This window comes from Pollicipes pollicipes, unplaced genomic scaffold (assembly GCF_011947565.3).
Source record: "Pollicipes pollicipes isolate AB1234 unplaced genomic scaffold, Ppol_2.1 Scaffold_6138;HRSCAF=7277_pilon_pilon_pilon, whole genome shotgun sequence".
NCBI lineage: Eukaryota > Metazoa > Arthropoda > Thecostraca > Pollicipedomorpha > Pollicipedidae > Pollicipes > Pollicipes pollicipes.
In genome coordinates, this window is record NW_023596818.1 from 2559165 (window position 1) to 2579652 (window position 20488).

The following is a 20488-nucleotide window of genomic DNA, read 5'->3' on the forward strand; positions in this document are numbered from 1 at the left end:
ATTTACAATGTTTGGTTGGCTCTTTCTAAACCGATAGAATTCAGAAGCTTTGTCAATTTTTTTTCTGGGCTCTACAGACATTGAGGACATCGCGAAGGTAGATTATAGATAGATATGTTTGATCCAAATTTGAAGATGAAAATTTGATTGCAGGTCGAGTGATCAACAATGTGTATTAACATGGCCAAGCCATGTTTGTCTGAAAATGTTCACCATTCATTCAGAATCGAATAGTGATACAATTTATGTAACGTGTTTTTAACACGCGCGCTCACAAATCTTAGCAACAAAAACCTCGACACCAGGCGCTGCAGTCTCCATTGTCTGCGGAGCGTTAGCCGAATAGCCAATATTTAGTCGTGGCCCACCGGTGGACGAAAATGATGACGCTTCTGAAATGATTACCTACAAGTTATGTGACGTAATTTTGAGCATGCGCACTCAAAAATTTTAGAAACACAAGCATCGAGCCTAGGCGCTGTAGTTTCCGTAGGCCGTGCAGCATCGGCCCAGCAGCTAATATCAACTTGTGGCCCACGGTTGGACGAAAATGACGACGCTTCTGAAAAAGTATCCTTGGACGCTTCATGATATCAGATCTCGTAATCAGAAGGCAGTCTGAGCGCATATTTCGCGTGTGCAATTCTTAGACTGATGAAAAAAAAACGGATTGGCCCCTGAAGCACCCCGAAGTGGGGCTGGAATCTGATAGTTGGACTGGAAGAGTGAAAGTAAAATCTCTATTTTTCGTGTTTTTGCAGCTATTCATCTATTTAGAATGTAGATAACCACGGCGCCCGCCGTTTGGTGGCACTTGCAGTGACCAAAACTTTTCGGTTTTACGGAAGCTGCAACCCAGACCATCCTTGTCCCTGCTCTGGAGTTTGCGGGCGGGCATGTTCAAGCCTTTTGACATGATTTGCTTCAACATTACATTCTGAAAAAAGGAACGTTCTCAGGCAAACATGGCATGACCCTGCTCGTTTTTTTTTTAATTCGCTTCGACCCGCGATATTCAACAATAATGAGAGCCCTACTCTACTCAACAATAATGAGACTCCTAATTTCCTTCCGGGCAAGGGGCCTCTTGAGTAGAACACCAGGGGTACATAACCGCTTGCAGTCAAGGGCTGAAAGGCCTTTCAGTCCCATCGCGAAGTGTCTTCTGGCTATCATTCCGGTGGCACGGGGCGGGATCTCCTGACTGATCCTGAGGCCATTATAAAGATTAATCATATCACATTGTTCCCATCCCTGACACGGTCTGACCCGCGCAGTTAGCCCCAGATCAGCACAGGAACTCTCATTGATGCAACAACATCGCTAATCGCCGCAGGTAGTCCGATGTTGTCGCATAGACTCCAGTTCCGTGTTTTTCTGTGCTCTTCAGAGATATTGAGGTCTCCCTGACTGCAGATTGCAGATGAATAGGGTTTCTAATTTCATTAACGTGGCTAACCCATGCTCGTCTTAAAATGCTCAAGATATTTTCAAAGTTGATTGCTGATAAGAAAACTACGTAATATGGTGTTGAACATGCGTGCTCGCAAGTCATAGCAATAACAGCCTCGACGCCCGGCGTTCCAGTCTCCACGCCGTGCGGTGTCGGCATTGTGGCTGTAACACTAAGCGATGGCCAATAAGCAAACGAAAAAATGGCGCATCTTAAGGGAGATGGCTGATGAACTAGGTAAATCGACACGCACGTTTAATTAAGTGCAAAATTAGGCCAAATGCAACCTTAATCTGAAAACTGGGGGAGCAGTTAACATTGCCGCCGCCCTCCTACCTTGAAAAGTGGGGGCCATCGCCCCCCTGCCAGCCCCTCCCCTCCCTGTTCCTACGCCCATGGTCTACGCCCCTGCTTCAGAGCAACAGTGAGACGTGGCGATTGCCTATTCTGACACCATGCCCTGTTATCAGTTATCATGTCCTGTTATCAGTTCATTCAAGCCTTCTGAGTTCCAGATCACACACACGTCGTTTTACAGTTGGCATCTGTATTTGAAATGCACAACGGAGTGAAACGGAATTACGCCAAAGTACAATGGTGGCGTACAAGGTACCATTGCGATGTGGGGGAGCTGGCTACTAAATTAAGGGTGCTTTACATTTAACGTGGAGCATCGCATGACAATGATGGAATTGGAAAGAAGCTTTTTGACCCCTCATTGATCAAAGGGAATGTTCTACATTTCAATATATGATGGGAAACGCTTACTTGTAACTATTGGTAAGATTTCAAGGCTCAAAAACGACCCTAAGTGGCGAAATTTCAAAGGTAGTAAAAATGCGCCCTATTACGTCATCGTCTGATGGCACCATGGAATCGTTTTGTGACGACATTACATGGCAGCCAAACCTTAAGAATACCCCGAAACGCATGAAAGCTGACGCCAGCCGGCCATTCTTGTCGCGGGTGCTGTGGCGGGTGGCGGATAAGTGAATGGCTTGTTTGTGGATTTTTTGTCTTGGTACTGGTCGTACGAAAAGCTTTGGTGGATTGTTTGACAGATGCAACGTAGCGATCGCCAGCTTTTATAGGCAGATAATTAATATCAAAGCACGATATGTTGTGAAAGCTGTGATACAGTGTCATGAACCTTACTGAGACCTGCCTAGGACTGTTGAGGATGTCAATACTGCACTGCCGACATATCCCTGACTGCAGTGCTATAGTCCTAATATTGATATCTCGTGATGTGCACAGCAGTTACTTTCTTTAGTTTTCGTAACTGGAAATGCATTAACGTGCAAAAATTAACAATAAATCTGCACCATTGCTATCAATTGACTGCCAAAGCATTGCTATTGCTATGGTAAAGATGGCAAGGTTGAGCTACCAGGAATGTTTTCCTTACTTAGTTATGTATGCAATCACTAGTTAGCCTTGATGTGAACATTCTGGTGCAACAGCATTCTCGCTGGTGATAGTCCTTTGGCAGTGTTAAATCAGTTGTTACCAGTCATTCGTTATTTACTGTTTTCTCATAGGCTTGACATAGATTAATCAACCAATGTGGTACATTGCGTAATGGCATGGTTCAACAGCGTCAATGTGACACTACCTCAGTGCTGTAGTGAGACATGCCGTAATGAAAAATAATACGATTTTTGTACTGCAACGTCTGCTGCTTTCATAATAAATTGCACCATGAGAAGATGGCTCAGGCGTGTATTCTGGTATGAAATTCGCATCTGACATATGACAGGCCAAAAACACAAGATACAATATACAAATCACTTTCAGCAAAGCACGCAACGAATAACTGACATCGCGTGCTCAGCCGGTTTTGGGAGTCCACAAAATGTAGGTGACAAAGACGCAAACACGTCCTCTGCTTCCACAGCCATGCAACATGCTGCAGCCATCAGGCTGCTTCACTGAAAAGTATTGTTCACACAAGTAATAACACATGTATAACAAGAAAATAGTACAATGGCACTGCAAACTTGCTGACCTTGCACAAGGCTGGAGACATAACAAGTGCATGGAGTCATGGTTAGATGGGCGAAATGCAAGGAAGTAATTAAGCCGCCAGCGCACACAAGGCGCATGATGAAAATATTGTCCAGTAAAATCCAAGGGATCAGCAGCAATCCTTTTCCATCTTTCCCAGCACCCAGCATCTCAAACAACTTGCAGTGCTAGGACATTGATGACACGCAAGCAATGCTTGCCTGCAAACACATTTCCTAAAACAGTAGTACGAACATCCATAATGCAGCATTATGTTTTCAAAATTATTAAGGAAAAACATCTTTGCAAAGCCGTATCATGCGAGCTTATATCTGTCATGTACATTTATGAGCTGCACGGACCTGCCCCTACCGCCAAGATGAATTGCTAATATAATGGCCTGCAATAGATTAATTACATGCTGTAATACCTCGATAGGCTCAAAATGTTGGTATGATCATAATGAAGTGGCGAATTGCCTTGGCACACCTCTGCAGCGTAGGAAATGCTAGTGTTTCGTTCGGTTTGCTGGCATCACTACCACGTCACAGTGAGCTAAAATAGTTTTTGACCTAGGGTGGGGGTGAAAAATTTAATCGCAAAAATACCGTACGGGAGTGGGAAATTTAGTTAACAAAAGTTGGAACTTATGGGTCAGTGAGAACTGTTCCAGCAAACAAAGACATAGATTCCAAGTTGGCACTGACATGATATCATAAACATGACAAAACTTTTTAATTTTAACATTTTAGGCCAAAAAAGTGAAACAGAATACATTAAAGAATGGTAATTTCCTAACGCTATGTTGAGCGTGTGCCATTGGGGCTTTACGACGCACTCAGCTGCTGAGGCTATATGGCGTCGCTTGCCTCTCACCCTGGCAGGAAGGGCGGACACCGCTGGGAATCGAATCCCATAACTCTGGTTTCCCAGACGCGCAGTGGATAATGCAGACGAGTTAACCACTATGTTACGTGATTAATTTAGTGTTTGTTTATCACGTATTCATGGCAGTGTTTTAAGAACCGGTTGTGTCTCACCGTCGCCAAATGGGTATATTCTGTTCCCGCCCGTTTACTGTCCGTTCGATACGATACTCTTCCCGTGTGTTCAGTTCTGAATATAGACCGGTTTGACCTGCGCCCGTTATTGATATGAGAGTGATCTAAGAAGAGAACGCAACATGGTGGCAGCCGCGGGATTGATTGAAAGTGATTCTTATAGCGCTATAGAATAAACAGCGATCTGTGAGATAATCTCCCCACTGGTCAGCGAACGTCCCAAGATTTTGAGACAAACGTGGCGCAGCCTTCAACTGGACTGAAAAATGTCAACTGATGAAACTGAAAACCGAAGACCCGTAGCCATTCGAGGCATTCGCCCTCCTCAGCCATTCTCACTGGCAGGCAATGCAGTAGAAAACTGAAGATTTTCAAGCAGAGATGGTCCTCATATACTGTCCTCTCAGGTTTTGACAGCCTAGGCAGAGAGGTGCAGGTAGCACTTCTGCTGGACCTGTTGGCGGATGACGCCCTCAAAGCCTACAATGGGTTCCAGTTTGACTCAATGGAAGAGGACAGAACAGTGAAAGAAATCATGGACAAGATGGAGAGTTTCTGTGTGGGTGAAGTCAATGAAACCTATGAACGATTCATCTTTCACAGCAGAACGCAGGCTGAAGGAGAGACAATGGACAGTTTCCTCTCAGAGCTGAGAACACTGGTGAAAGCTTGTGGGTTCTGTGACAGCTGTCTACCTTCCATGATTACGGATAGGATCTGAAAACTTGTGGATTTTGTGACAGCTGTCTACCTTCCATGATTATGGATGGGATCTGAAAACTTGTGGCTTCCGTGACAGCTGTCTACCTTCCATGATTATGGATGGGATCTGAAAACTTGTGGCTCCTGTGACAGCTGTCTACCTTCCATGATTATGGATGGGATCTGAAAACTTGTGGCTCCTGTGACAGCTGTCTACCTTCCATGATTACGGATAGGATCGTGTTGGGTATCAGCACTCGAATGTGCAGACAGAGCTGCTGAAATGCAGGAACCTCACCTCGGACAAACGCATCGACATATGCAAAGCAGCAGAAAGCACACATGTCCAGAACGGAGCCATGAGGCCAAGTGAGGCCATCAGCAAAGTCGCCAGCAGAGAGAGAAAAGGTGACATCAGAAGGCAAAGCCCGAGAAACCAAGGCATGGGAGTGAGATCATGCCAGTTCTGTGGTGGACAACACCCAATGAAGTAAGAACTGTGCCCTGCCTTTGGGAAGACGTGCTCAAAATATGGTCTGAAAAAACACTATGCATCAAAGTGCTTCACTCCGCAGCACAGAGTGCACCAGATGCAAGAGAGGGAAGAACCTGAGTGGGTCAACATGATGCAGGTGGAAAGTGAAGGTGTGCTGGAGAAGGTTGAGCAACCAACTCCATGGGTGAGCCAAATAGCTGCCACTGAGAAGAAAGATGGTAGCCTGAGAATCTGCAGCGACCCGCAGGAGCTGAACAAAGCACTTCAAAGGGAGCACACCACTCTGCCAGTGCTGGAGGACACACTTCATGAGCTGGGCCAGTCCCGACTGCGGTGTCAGCCGACACTACCCAGTGTACCTGATCTGGGAGACCTGTTCGACCCCCCACTAAGCTGAACTTGTAGAGTAAGCTCTCAGACTTAAAGGAGGGGGATGTTACGTGATTAATTTAGTGCTTGTTTATTACGTACTCATGGCAGCGTTTCAAGAACTGGTTATGTCTCACCGTCGCCAAATGTGTCCATTCTGTTCCCGCCCGTTTACTGTCTGTTCGATACGACACTCTCTTTCCGTGTGTTGAGTTCTAAATATAGACCGACTTGATCTGCGCCCGTTGTTGATATGAGAGTGATTTAAGAAGGGAACGAAACACACTACGCTACCGGCATCCCGCTGTGATGAGCGTCAAAAGCTGTGTAACACCAATGTTTTGTTTACTTTATGACACAAAACAAAGCCAAGACATACAACAGCAAACAACAACAGCAAATTCAGCAAGCATAAAACACTATAAAAAATAGCCTTGGAATTCAGCACATCAACACATCACCAAGTCAGACACAACAGACAGACGTCTGGCTTCTGTTGAGATAAGGTCATGAAATACGAATATTATGCCACTATTTCTTGCAAAATACTTATACTTATTTTCATGAAAGCAATCTAACTAAGCTTAACCTAAATAAGCCTTACCTCATATCATCCTGTCGAAACTATTTGAATCACAGCAGCATTTGTGAGCCACTGAATTTTACCAAATTCCTATTGCCACTTGTCATGCAAGTTACCAACTTAGCCTAACTTGGAGCAGCCCTTTATATTGACCATTATCTCAACTCACCTCACCTATTTATTGACAGCTACACTAGTGACAAAAACATGAAGCTTATTTTTGGCTGGTTTCAACTGTTTGGGTTTAATTCGTTTGTGTCAGCTTGTTGACACCAGACAAAGTTGACAACACGTAAAACAGAACATCTCAAATCACCTTAAACAATTTATTCTGATTGCCATGGTTAGCCGCTGTCAAGGCCAATAGTGCGTATGCTCCACAAAACAAGCTCTCTTCTCCAAACGTAACATAATTTATAGATGGCCACAAAACCAGTTTTGCTGCTTGCCTTTCCAGCTGCAGCAAACGCATCCATTTAGGCTTGTGTACTGATATTTAATGACAAAGCTTGAGATGTTGGCTTCACATCTTAAATAGGATGGTCTGACTATTTGTTAAAAACCGATGTCTATCTCAAATTGTAGTTGCTATGCAGCTTAGAGTATTCCTGTGTTAAAAATATGGTACAGATCTCCAGTACAGTCATTTACCACTCAGGAAACCATGGCAACTATGTACAATACCTTGTTAAGGCAGACATGAGGGACCACTTCATCAAATTTGAGGCAACTAACCGAACAAAATAGTTTAGTACCGAACAAAATAGTTTCATTACATATCTGGTGTCATCATTATTTGTCTTACGAACAAAACTCGATGGATCAAAACGGAAAAATGGCTAAATCTGGTTACAAATAATAAGTTGAAAGCAGGCGAGGCAAGCATTAATTGCTCCACAGGAGAAACTTGCTGGCTCTTTGAGGACGGGCTCCTTTCTGCTCCCCCAACACAAAAAAATCGATATCTTTCGCATGGTTTGCTTACGAACAGGGTCGTCCAGCCCACCCTCAAAGTATAAATATCAATCATGCCCACCAGCCTACAAGATTAAAATGTGAAATAAGTGGGAGGTGTGCATGTAAACGAGGGCAGAATCTCGATACCAAACACTTCTTTATTAGCTGCGCCAGGTCTGTCCCGCAGCCATGTTTGACAGGATAGCGTAACGTGGCGAGGTGACGAAAATGGAATGGCTTAGATGTATCATCATCAAGCCCCGCCATGAACCAAAAAAAAAACGGCTAATTGGGGGTGCAACAGGGCAAAAATGGCGGTAGAAATACATCCCATGCTTTGAATTGGCTCCTTTTTTCTATGAATTGTGTACTCCTGGGTGCATACCACACATGCTTGGAGGCTGGCGAATTAAACCAATTTAGGCATGCAATATGTGCAAGTTTGCAGATGGATCATTTTGCGGGGAAATTGGTCAATGCTTTACGTCATAGATGGCATCTTTAAAGCTAATCGGAAAGGAAGGGAAATATAGAAACTGATAGTTTTTTGGTAAAGTTTTGTGATCAGCTCATTTGACTAAACATCTGTAGAAATGAGTGTTCAAACGATAATATTCAGATTTTAAATTTAATTTAGAAGGCATTTCTTGAACTCCTCACTCTTCCATTTAAGACATGGTGCAATTTAGTGGTCAGATCTCCTCGGGTAAAAGAAATACGTGGAGTAAAATTCTCTAATAGGATTTCCTGCTGTTTTTACCAGGCTTTGCTTTGATGGTGTGATTCTTGCGTGGTACGACCAAAAAAATGGGGATGCGTGAAAATCTTGCACTTGGCACACAGCTATAACTTGTGATGCATTTTGTAAACAAACCAAACTTCATGCATGCAGGCGGCTGAAGTCGCTGAGGCTCTCGGGCTTGAGGGTACCTGGTGCCCTTGTTCTGTGCATACATAGACATGATTCAGATGTAGGTGAGACAGGATAACGCCATAAGTGTCCAGGTTCTGTGGAGCCTTGTTTATGCTTCATGGTTTCAAGCGAGCTCGGTTATGGACGGCATTTTAAAACATCGGCAAGAGAAACGTGGGTTTGGTACTCGCGGTTGGACAATATTAGGTAGGAGTGAAAAATGCACCTTGAATATGGGGAAAAGGAGCGATAAATTCCTCCTCATAGGGTGTTGCTTTACACCTAAAGTCGGCGATCCTAGGAAACTGTCTCGTCATGTTAAAACGCGAACATAAAGATAATGGCAGGTCTCAATATATCACATTTTATTGGGAGTCATTAGATTTAGACAATACCAAAACAATGCTCTCTCCCAGAAGTACAAAGCTCGCGCGCACACTCCCCACCACATTTATATAACTAAAAGCCGCTAGCACGCACCACCAGTGATCACACCCATTCCAAGCGCCTGATTCACGCACTAATGTCAAATAGGTGTGATTCTACTCTGGCACAGCCCGCGGGATTATCAAACTGCAGGCTCTCCCACAACTTCTGCACAGGTTTTTGGTTATAACACCACATTTCACCATGAAATCCCTCCAGCACATAGGGTCAACGGGGTTTCATGGTGATGCAACTCAGTGGTTTTGCTTGGAGGACATACCTTTTCTGTTCAAGATTCAATTTGTCATACAATACGTATTAAATATTTAGTAAAAAAATATATATCTAAGATTACTGTAATATTTCCCAAATTTCATAATGTCTTGCTAATCCATAAATCCGTGCAAGTTACTTTGCTCTAGTGCACAATGCGCCAACCGCGCTATCTGGAAGAAATACGTCAGTAGAAGAAAAACGCCATCAGCAGAAAAAAGGCAGACTTGCCGTCACGTCTTCCTTATATAACATTCGGGAAATCGCCGTTCATTTTTCGGTGTCGTACTTTTTTGCTGACAGTGGCGTTCTTTTTTGTAACATTGGCCTATGGCCCAGGAATAAGGAGAAACGCCCCGTTGAAGAGTGCCGCAAAACGCGAAAGTGCTCACGCTTACGTTTGCGACACGCATTTAGCAGCAAAATTTTACTAAAAGCTAATCACCTTCCGCGGATTGTATCATATGTGTCGCATCACTGCGTTTGCGAATGTATCAGCGGCCACGCTGTTTTTGACCATAAGCAGAAAACAGCCTGTGATATGACGGCGATCATATGACGTTTCTATGGCGACATCAATGCCAAGGTGATTTTGAAATAGCCTTCCAATAAACCTTTTCCCACTTTTGCGAGCGTGTAACTCAGGAACCAGAGGGTTTTATGTGTTAAAAAGGGCATGGCCGTGAACTGCATTAAAAGGTCCTCAAGGTAGCTATTTCAGTTCAAAACCCCTTATAAAGGTGGAACACTGCCTTAAGACAAAGCAGGTTGCGGTTAGCGTGTAGGGTACACAGTGATGTCTGTTAAACTTGGCTCAAATGGGAACTATGTTCGACTAATATTTACAAAAGTTTAAGCAGGGAAAGACCCACATTGAGCCCTAATACACCTGTGTCGTGGCCCCCAATGCACCTGTGTCACGACGCCTCAATACACCTGTGTCGCAGCCCCAATACACCTGCGTGGCGGCCCCCAATACACCTGTGTTGCAGCCCCCGATACACTTGTGTCGCGGCCCCCAATGCACCTGTGTCGCGGCCCCTCAATACACCTGTGCCGCAGCCCCAATACACCTGTGTGGTGGCCCCCAATACACTTGTGTTGCGGTCCCCCATACACCTGTGTCGCGGCCCCCAATACACCTGTGTCGCGGCCGCTAATACTCCTGTGTCGCGGGCCCCAATACACCTGTGTGGCTGCCGCCTCACACCATGTCCTCCCAGCTGGGCAGTACCCGTTACTCACAGTTCACCTCACGCCTGGGCTTGTCGCATGCGAGCTGATTCAGAGTCCACACGTCCACAGGTTCCGCTATCTGCTGCTTGCTCTGATTGTGAAGCGATAAGCAAGCCGCGACGCCCGGCACCATTCGTACCATAGCGCCGTGTCGCTACGGCAGTTTCGGTGCCATTTCTCGCCGTTCGAGCCGCGTTCTCCATTCCCCAAGGTGAGCGCAGCGAAAGTGTGTATCGTAGAACTCTGCTCCCGCCTTGATGTACGTAGAAAAGTACACGTCCTGTGGAAGATAACCAAAGTGTGAACGAGGAACGTCTGCCTCTAGGTAAATTGCGTGTGGACCCCATGCCGTGACGATCTGCTCGTTTCACATCGAATTTAATGACGTTCCGAAGCCAACGCGATCAATTTGATGCCGCTACGACTGCGACTGCGTAGCCAGTTGTGCTCAATTGTATACTGAATTCCTCACATACAACATGCATCATGAGCGCGTTCATGTGGCAGAGAACATCTGAAAATGGGAGGGAAGCACTTACGGAAACGTCCACAATCCCGTGCTGTTGAGCACTGTTCTCAAAACTCAAGTCTTCAAACTAACGCAGAGCTGACTTTCTAGACATCACTGTTTGAGATTTGACTAGCCAGTAACGTTGAGATTCGAGCTAAATTCCATCACACGTCATTGAGTAGTTACTAATTTATCATAAAACATATCGGATCATGCCGGATCATGATCCGATATGTTTTACCAAACATGCCGGATCGACGCACTGGCTCTCATTGATGCAAAAAGATCGCATACGGGCTCAGAGGGTCAAAAAAACTTGCACAGGGGATCCAGCTCCACTCAACGAGCCACTGGTCGACGCGGGCTAGAGGGCTCCCAGTTGTTACTGAGGCCTACTGTGAGAATCGGAGCCCTTAAACTGTCTCGTTGACTCCTTATACACCCTTTCACTGCTATCAATCTTCTGTCGTTCTCAGAGGGTCCGAACCAACGGAGGAGGCCTGTGGTGGGCTGTGATGGGTACCAAATGGGCTCTGGCCGGCTCAAGTAGCACAAAATTTCCTTCTATATATGCACTGTGATCAGAGGACATCATGTCCGACAAGAGAACCCCGACCAATGCGACTTGCGAGGTCCTCTGAGTGGCATTCGTGGGCCCAGACCTTTTCCTTCTTTGGAAAATGGGCCTTATACATCTCTTGGGATGTTATAAAGCGAGTCATCTAACACTTCTAGTCATGTTTCCTACAAAAGATAGCGCTTTGTATTGTTCTTTGATCGAAACCATTTGCGTTATTCCATCTTGAAAGGGAGCCGAGTTATGAGCTTAATAATACCTTATCATTTGATATCAGAATGTCTCGACGCATGTTAACTTCAGTTTGCATCTGCCCGAAACACACCCGTCGACGCCTTGTTTCCATTTGTGAGCTGATGCGTGACCACCCTCTGTTAATAGTCAGCGTTTTAATGCAACCGTCAGACACCCTCCAACCGTCAAGCCTATGGACGCCCAACAGCTCCCCAGCTCCTGCGCCACACCGCAGCACCGGTTTTTAGGTGTTCCCGGGCCGTTCACAACTTGCGTTACGCATTTACGGCCGTTTTCAGTCATCCCTTCCCCACTCTTACGCACTGTGATCCTTGACAACCTCTTCCCTTCTCCCCTGGTAACTCTGTCTTAAACACAACGTCTCAAAGAGATAACGTCTGTCTGACCCCTAATTGAGCTGGAGGTGCGAGACATAGACAGATGTATCGCTTGCCATGAAAGCACGCCAACAGTATACAATTTTTGGTTTTGAAACACCTCGTTTCTGTCGCCCACTCTGCTGATCTAACTACACCTTCCCTTATTTAAATGGCTCGTGGCGTACGTGCCAAGCGCACCTGATCAAACCACGTCTCTCGACGGACCCCATTGCCTCTCAATGCGATAGAAGCATCCCTTCTGGTGTACACAGCTCTCACTTTGCATGTCATGCAGGGAGTCGTCATCACGGTTCTACCTGATCCGCAAAACAGACCCACAGTTTAACACTAAGCATTCGTGTACCGGGCGACAAGGGCTGTTTTGGTCTTTCCAACGCACGTTCCTCTTCATTTCAGTTCCCTTCACATCCACTCACAACAAATGCATCGGTCGGGTGATGCTGTATTTCAAATCATCATCTGACAGAGTAAGCAGGCTCGCACGACCTCCCCGCCGTAGCACTCTGCGGCAAGTGCCCGTCTCGCGGGCCACGATGCCCCGGCCGGCTACGAAACATGCGACTGGCTGCGTGACTCAGAAGTGCGGGCCGAGGGGCGAAAAAGTGCCGGCCGAAGTGCGGAACGAGGGGTGACCGCCAGCAAACGCAGATTTCAAGCGTCGTGCAGTATGTGACAGGCAGATGGCCGAAGTGAATTCACTTCGCTGTTCGTTTCGATACAGGCACATTGCCGAAATATCAAGGTATCTATATCTTTATTCTCCTCGTTTTTCTCCGAGGAATAAGCCTATTTCCACTGTCTTGTCTATGTGAATAATATTCCTGGCAAATGCACTTAATAACTTAAATATACTCTTCGATACGTCATTGTTGGTACATCATGATATATCATCGCACCTTGCACAACATTGAGAGCCAATCGACGGCCGTTATATCTGAAAGTCGTGCTCACGAACGCCTGATATGAACGACTCCACCATTGCATCTTTATCGGCCTGAATCATCGCACGGCTTATGGAGTCGCAGGGTTTGAAGGACTTATTTATGACGTCACGAATGCCAAGGTGATCTTGAAATACTCTCCCCGAAAAAGGCTCCTTATATCTGCGGGCATGCAGTTCAGAAACTAGGGGGGCTTAGGCCTTAAGGTGGGCGGGGCTGTTACCCCACACAGACTGATCTTTAAGATGGCTATTTCAGTTCAAAAACGAAAAGGAATATGTAGCACCCTTCAACATATGCTTCAGAGAGTAACATGAGCGCGTTTCGCGGTCAGCCATGATGTCGTGCTGGGTATGTCGGTCGTCGAATCACATCGGGCACTGTACATCAGTGCCGGTGTTCTCCCAAACCCAAAAGTACTCCTCATGTGCTTCTGAGCGAACTGGGTTTGTGGAATGTGCCTCATTGTACGGTGACTTAAGTGGCGGGACGTAAAAGAAAAGAAATTGCAACGATGATCGCTGCAGCAAAAATCACATTTACACGTTCAGTTTTAACTATTTTCCAAATAAATTGGACCATATGGGTACCGATTTTGCCGGGCCAGGTCTCCATCTAAAACTGAGGGTCAAAACAGCCTCTACAAGTGGCCAGACAACTTCGGTGGCGTCCCTGCGAAGGCCCAGGAGTGGGACAAACTCCCCCTTTTTTCTTGAACTTCACAGACTATTTAAGCCGACGTCATTTTTAGCATTTCCATATTACATATCTGACGACTAGAAAAGCACCGTTCCAAGGCACCCCAAATTCGTGGCGAAACTACACTACACTACAGCACTACGCTACACTACGCCACACTACACCACTACAGCTCGAGAACCATATTCCATCATCGGCATTACCTGCAAGACGATATACCCCAAGGTCTGTAGTCCAGGTTAAATATGATATTAATCAATATCATGTCAATATCATACTCATCCCGTAGAAAATGTGTTTTGTAAATTAGGTGCGAGTGTTTTCTCCGGGCACGTTTCCCTGCCGCTTGACCACGCTTCCCACTGACCAACAATCGGCCGAATGGGTCCTTGAAGCAATTCGCAATCAAATGAGAGTTGGGATCCCAAACGGTGAAGATTTTTCCACTCCCATAGGACGAAAAGAATTTCACGAGGTTCACCTCTAAAACAGCCTCATTTCCGCTGTTGACCCCTGGGTCACCGGACTGCGTTGTTTCGTATCTATGCGTGCTAAACTCCACCAGTTTTAGCACAAATCGGTATTAAACACGGTTCCCCTCTTAGTACGGATCCGTACTAACTAGGCTCGAAGACGTGTTGACCGCCCCGTGCCACCCACTATGCCAATCAACACCGTTAATTTGCACTGACGTCATTCACACCAGGAGAGGTGCCACTTTCGAGCCCGGTCGCCCGCAATGTTTGGGATAAAACATCCCAAGATTGGAGTCTGTAACCCGTAACAGCTAGGGTGAGGGACAGGCAATGCCATATAACCTCAGCACCTGAGTGCGTCGTAAAGCCCCAATGACTACAACGTCGACGACGGCGCGGCGGCGGCTGTCGCGACGACGACGGAAGCGGTTGCCAAGACGACGGCGGTTCGCGACAGCTGCAGTTGCGGGCGAACTGATACACTTTGGGGCTACAAAGAAAGGAAGAAGTATATTGGTGTTAGAAATCGTTGACAGCGTAATTTGGACTCGAAAGTAATAAAGTTGTATCCATTTTTCAAATATTGATCGCGCTGTAGTGGCACTACCCTGTGCTATGATTGGACGTGAATGTCCCGGACCTTCTACCAGAGTATGCTTTTTGTTACATACTTCAAAGGTGGTGTAAGTCCCACTGAGGCACATGTTCCACATTTCTATGGGTTTTTTAATTGAAATAGCCATTTTCAAGATCATACGGTGCAGTTCACAGCTGTGCCCGTCACACGCCTCCAAAGGTGTGCAGGCTATTTCGCACTGACTATTTCGAGACCATTCAACCAAGCATGACATCAAAGGAAAGTCATCGGAATCCTACCACCCCATAGGTCATGCTGCGTTCAAGGTCAGGAAAGGTAGCATTGCTGAGCTGTCGAGACCTGTTTTTCCGGAGGCGCGATATCCAAATAAAGTGGACTTCATCCTGCCCCCAATCAAGGTTCAGCAAGCTGTGCAGGTTTCAATTACGACTATCGTTTTGTGCTACTTAGCACTACAGTCCTACAAGTGAGTGCTAGGGCATCATGTCGCAACGCCTAGTTTGGCAGCTCCTCAATGTCATACAGACGTTTTATGACGCAGTAAAAGAACAACTATAAAGGAGCATGTGCACTAAAAAGAGAAAACTTGTGTTCTCTAGAGCAGTCTTTTCCACTTAAAGGAAATGTTCAACATTTGACACTTTTGGAGCAAGCATCAGTTACAGTGAAATATGCTCCCCTCATAACTATGGGTATACTTTGAAGTGGTGGCACTACTCCAGACAACGCGATATCTGTTTCTGATAAACATGCTTTTGATAAGCATGCTAAACTTTTGACTTGTTTTAGCCCGCATATTTAACCCGCATTTAAGCGCACAAGGTACGCTTCGATATCTCTGAAAAGGGTGTTTTCCAGATTTCGTAGCATTTGTTGCAGAGGTCTCGTAGCAAATTAGTGCGTTATAAACACCACCGAGCATTCCCTGGAAAGAACGAGGCAAATTACATGCATTGCTTTCGTATGGGTGAGCAGGGAATCCAATGAGACTTCTCCCACAGGAGCGACTTCTTCAAATCGAAATTCTGAGATATTAAGACGGATTTCGAGAAAACTGGTATAACCGATCAAGTCAGACGCGTTTGATCTAACAATATGTGACAAGGACAAAAAGATAGCATACTCCTACAAAACTATGCTAGGCTTCCCTTGAACCTACAACATGCTGTCGCTGATGTTAATGGAATAGCAGCCAGTACCTGGTTTGAAATTTGGTAATTAATTATAACTTTTCTATTTCATCACATTTTGACAATTTCATGGCCCTCACTAAGCACTCACGTTGTGCGCCTGCTAGCTTAAAAGTGGCAGCACTTATGCCTACAATTTTTTCAGTCCTGACATGAACCTGCACATTTTTTGTGCGTAGGCCGATCTGAAAACCGTGGCAGATTTCAGGGAGATCTTGTTGGGGCAAAGGTAGGGTGCAATGTCATTTCTGTCTGAAAACTGCAAAAATCGGATGCAGTCATCCCGTTCATGTGTCTTGGTTGGAATTGCAGTCTGGTAGCAATGAGGGCTCGGTAAAATATTGCTGGGTACAAAGCTGACAAGCGCTAGCTCGCATACTTTGTGTACGCTTTTCGCTGCTTAATATGCTTCGTTGCACCGAGTGAGAAGTCCTTATTTGTAATTAAGACCAGGATGGGTAGAGATAAATGTGTCAATTATGTTCTTCCTCCTAACAAAAAGTGCAGATGGGCCACTGAGCTGGTACGCAGGGCAGAAGAGAACATGGGTATGGGGAGGGGTTCGCGTCAACCCCACCCCGCCTATCAATCCGCGTTATGAAAAATGGTGAATGACGGCGAGGGTGAATGCATGCCATAATGCATCCGGTCGGCACGTCCACCAGCATTGCGGCATTCAGATTAGCCCTGGCTGCTATTGTCCGGCATTTAGATATTGTCTGTGTTAGGCATTGGATGGTCGCGCATGCCGCTGTTTGTCCTCAGCCTGCTTTCAGTGGCGCTGCGTTCAGTGCCTCTTCACTTCAAGCCGTTGCGTTGGGTGCGTGTGGTCGAAGCCCGATCAGTGCGGCTCGTCATTTTAAACGATATGGGCACCAGCTCTGTGACATGTGCTCAGAATGGTGGGTAAGTGACCGACGATTATCGGGGTTTTTAACGTCATGCTAACTCGTTTCTAATGACGTCTTCGACCAAAAACCGGTCATTTTGTGGCGTGGATTTTGCGGTTCAGCCCCGTTCCTACGCCGACCGACTTCTCACTCCCACACGCTCAGAAACCATCTCTTCTCCTTCTCCTTCAGCTTCTGGGTGATCGCGATCCGGCCGGCCACCAGGCCGCGCAGCGATGTTACTGCAGTCCTCCAGCCAGTCCCCGCCAAAGAGGAGCTTAGGTCAATTGGCGACACCGCGGAGACGTGCCGTGTGTCCGCGCTGGGCGACACATGTCACCGCGTGCCTACGGTACTCGTGTGGCCAACCGGGTCTCGCTCAAACCGACGGAGCTGCACCGCGTCTCTGTTAGGGGCGCTGTTTACGAATTTGAGGCCCGTTTTATGCGGGGTGTTCTATTTTCGTGTCTTGAGTGTCAGTTTATATGCTCTAGAAGCCTTACGGGCGTCTTTAAACTGACACAAAATACTAAAGCCTTCGGGGCCCGTTGCGTCCCTCACTACCTCAGGGGCTCACCACACCTACGGGGGGCAGAGGTCCCCTCCCACTGGCTACACCACCACTGATTAGCTTATCATATCAGATTATAAGGATAGCCTAAGAGTGCACGAACTCGTTGTTGTACGCCATGGCCATTGCAGGCAGTGCTATCAAACATGGTAACCCATGGTGATTTTTTTTACGTCGGGCGGGCACTAGGCCCAGTGATGTGCAACTGCAATCCGTTTCAGAACACGTTTCTCGTGTTCTGTTGGCAAGGTTTTGTCCTACGGTCCAGAAAGAGTCTGCAACTCCGTGCTTCCACGCCGGCTGAGTCAGCTGACCTGTATGCTGACCAGACTTCAAATCGGGCACCGGTGTAGACCACGCTTTGTCACCACTCTTTGACGCCAGGCTCCACCTACGCCATATGTTTGTAACCCTTTTAGGTCAGGTAGCGACGGGTCACCTGCCACCACCACTTGCAAGACGAAAGAACACCTTCCTTCCTTTCATTCCTTCTGACTGGCATTGACCCTTGGGGCCTTGTTTTAGCCTCAGGTGTGACCCCTCGTGAAAGTAGTTGCTGCTGGCGAGAGGAACTCTCCTTTGGATCGAGGTTAATTCTGGAGTGTGGGACCGGGTAAACAGTGACCATGTCATCCCCCACACCTGCAATGACGTGGGTATGGATGGCCGCTGATACGTAGGCTCTCTGGGTACGGTCTAGCCCTGATGTTTCGCACGAGCCTGGTCACGCGCATCCGTTATGTTCCCAGCTTGTGGTTGGTACGCTTCAATGGCCGCTAAATGATGCTCGCGTACTCCAGGTGAGGCCGCGCTGGGGCTTAAAACAGGAGAGACAGAGCCGTAAATCAAGCAGCTTAACAGATTTGCCAGTGGTCGCAAGAATCCGGCGCACCTTATATGTCGGTGCTGCTGACTGTTTGCGGAGCTTCAGACTTGCATCCCAAGAACAACCCCAAGTCTTTTCATTGGAGACCCGCTCCAGCTAGGTTCCCATCATAGTGTAAAACGACGTTCGCTTGCCCGACCAAAGTGCTGTGACTTTCAGTCACCTTCGTTGAGCGGCACTTGTCAGGCCACGGACCAGGCTGCCACGGCGTCATGGACTCGCTGTGTCGTTTCGTGTCAGTGTCATTCGCAAGAGCTATATGACTTCAGGGCAGATCGTTAGCAAACTGCAACGAGTAGCAGGGGCCCAAAACCGAACCCTTGTGGAACGCCGCCGCTGGTGACGGACGTCTAGCTGAACTTACAATCCGTTAAACTGACGCCGTGCTCTGGCCTGTCAGTTCGGAAAACCGCAATCCGTTGTGAAGTCGACCTCCGACCCTTGAGACATATCTTGTTCTGGAGCCCCTCGTGCGGCACGAGTCTAAGACCTTGCTGAAATCGATTGGTACCCTGCATTTACTGGACCACCGGCTTTGGTTGTTCTACCCCAATCTTCAATGGTTGTGAAACCGTGCCGGGCGTTATGTAGTTGGTCAGTGGAGAGCATGTGCGGCATAAGGCGATCACGGACGATCGCCTGAAGTACCTGACATGGAACCGATGTCAAACTCACTGGCTGGCGGTCTGATAAGCGCTGCTTGCCCCCTTTGTTAAAGATCAGAGTAACGTCGCCCTTCTTCCACCCGGAGAGAGGCTTCCTGAATGTATGGATTTTCGAAACAGTGGTTAATGGTCCTGACAGGAACGACGCCGTTGCGCGAAGGATTCGCGGGTTTCCATCGTACTTCAATCTGTGCTATACATTATGTTCGTGAGGGCATGTTCTTGTGTACGTTCAAGTGTACGTTGTTTGGTGAATAAATGATGATATGATAATAGTGCCTTATGCCTTTCAATATTATTTCCAACTAGAATACTGATTTATGCATCTGATCTAATCTATAAAGTCTAATCTATGAAGTTATTGTATACAATGCTACAAACATCGCCCAGAATGTTGACGTTCTCAATCAGGTGTTTAAGCCCTAATCCTCCAAGTGCACAGGAACTGCTGACCAAGTTCTTTCTCTAACGCACAAGACCATGTGCGCTAAAATTGGTTTTCTAGTTTTTGAAATTACTTATTGCTAGGCCGATTGTGATCTCACATGCCTGTCTTTTTCTTTTGTTCGCGAGCAAGTATGTTTAAGTATGCAAGTATGCTTTTCTCTTTAACGCACGAGACCATGTGAGTTGAAGTTTGTGTCATCTAGTTTTTCATGTTACTTATTGCTAGGCCGATTGTGATCTCACATGCCTGTCTTTTCTTTTGTTCGCGAGCAAGTATGTTTAAGTATGCAAGTATGCTTTTCTCTTTAACGCACGAGACCATGTGCGTTGAAGTTTGTGTCATCTAGTTTTTCATGTTACTTATTGCTAGGCCGATTGTGATCTCACATGCCTGTCTTTTTCTGTTCAGGAGCGACTATGTCCGGATTCTCCATGAAAAACAAGGCGGAAGGAAGAACATTCCCCGAGGATGTTCTGTATCAAAACCTGGATAAATGTACTTCCTTTAAGTTCATAGCCTTCAAGCATATCCAGATGCCCCTCAGACACACGGGTTTTCTGTTGTTCTTCGACAACGTGCCTCTGTTCACAATCAATGTGCGAACGGGTGAGTTAGACCGATGCGCTCAGTTTATCAAGTTATGATAATTGGTTGGCTGTAGTGACCATCATGCCCCTGTTGATTGCTTTCAGGTCACTGTGTTGAATTGGTAGACATTAGTATATGGTAGCTTCCTCTGCACGGCACGATGCATCAAACCTAAATGACGTGGAACATGAGATGTGGGCTGCATTATTGTACACGAGACAATTTTGGCGAGAGGCGTCCCAGGATTTCAACGGGAAGTACTGGTGGCAGATATGGGTTAATGGGGCCTTCGGTCCAAGGGGAAAAATTTCCGACCGGGGCCTTCGGTTCTGGGGGA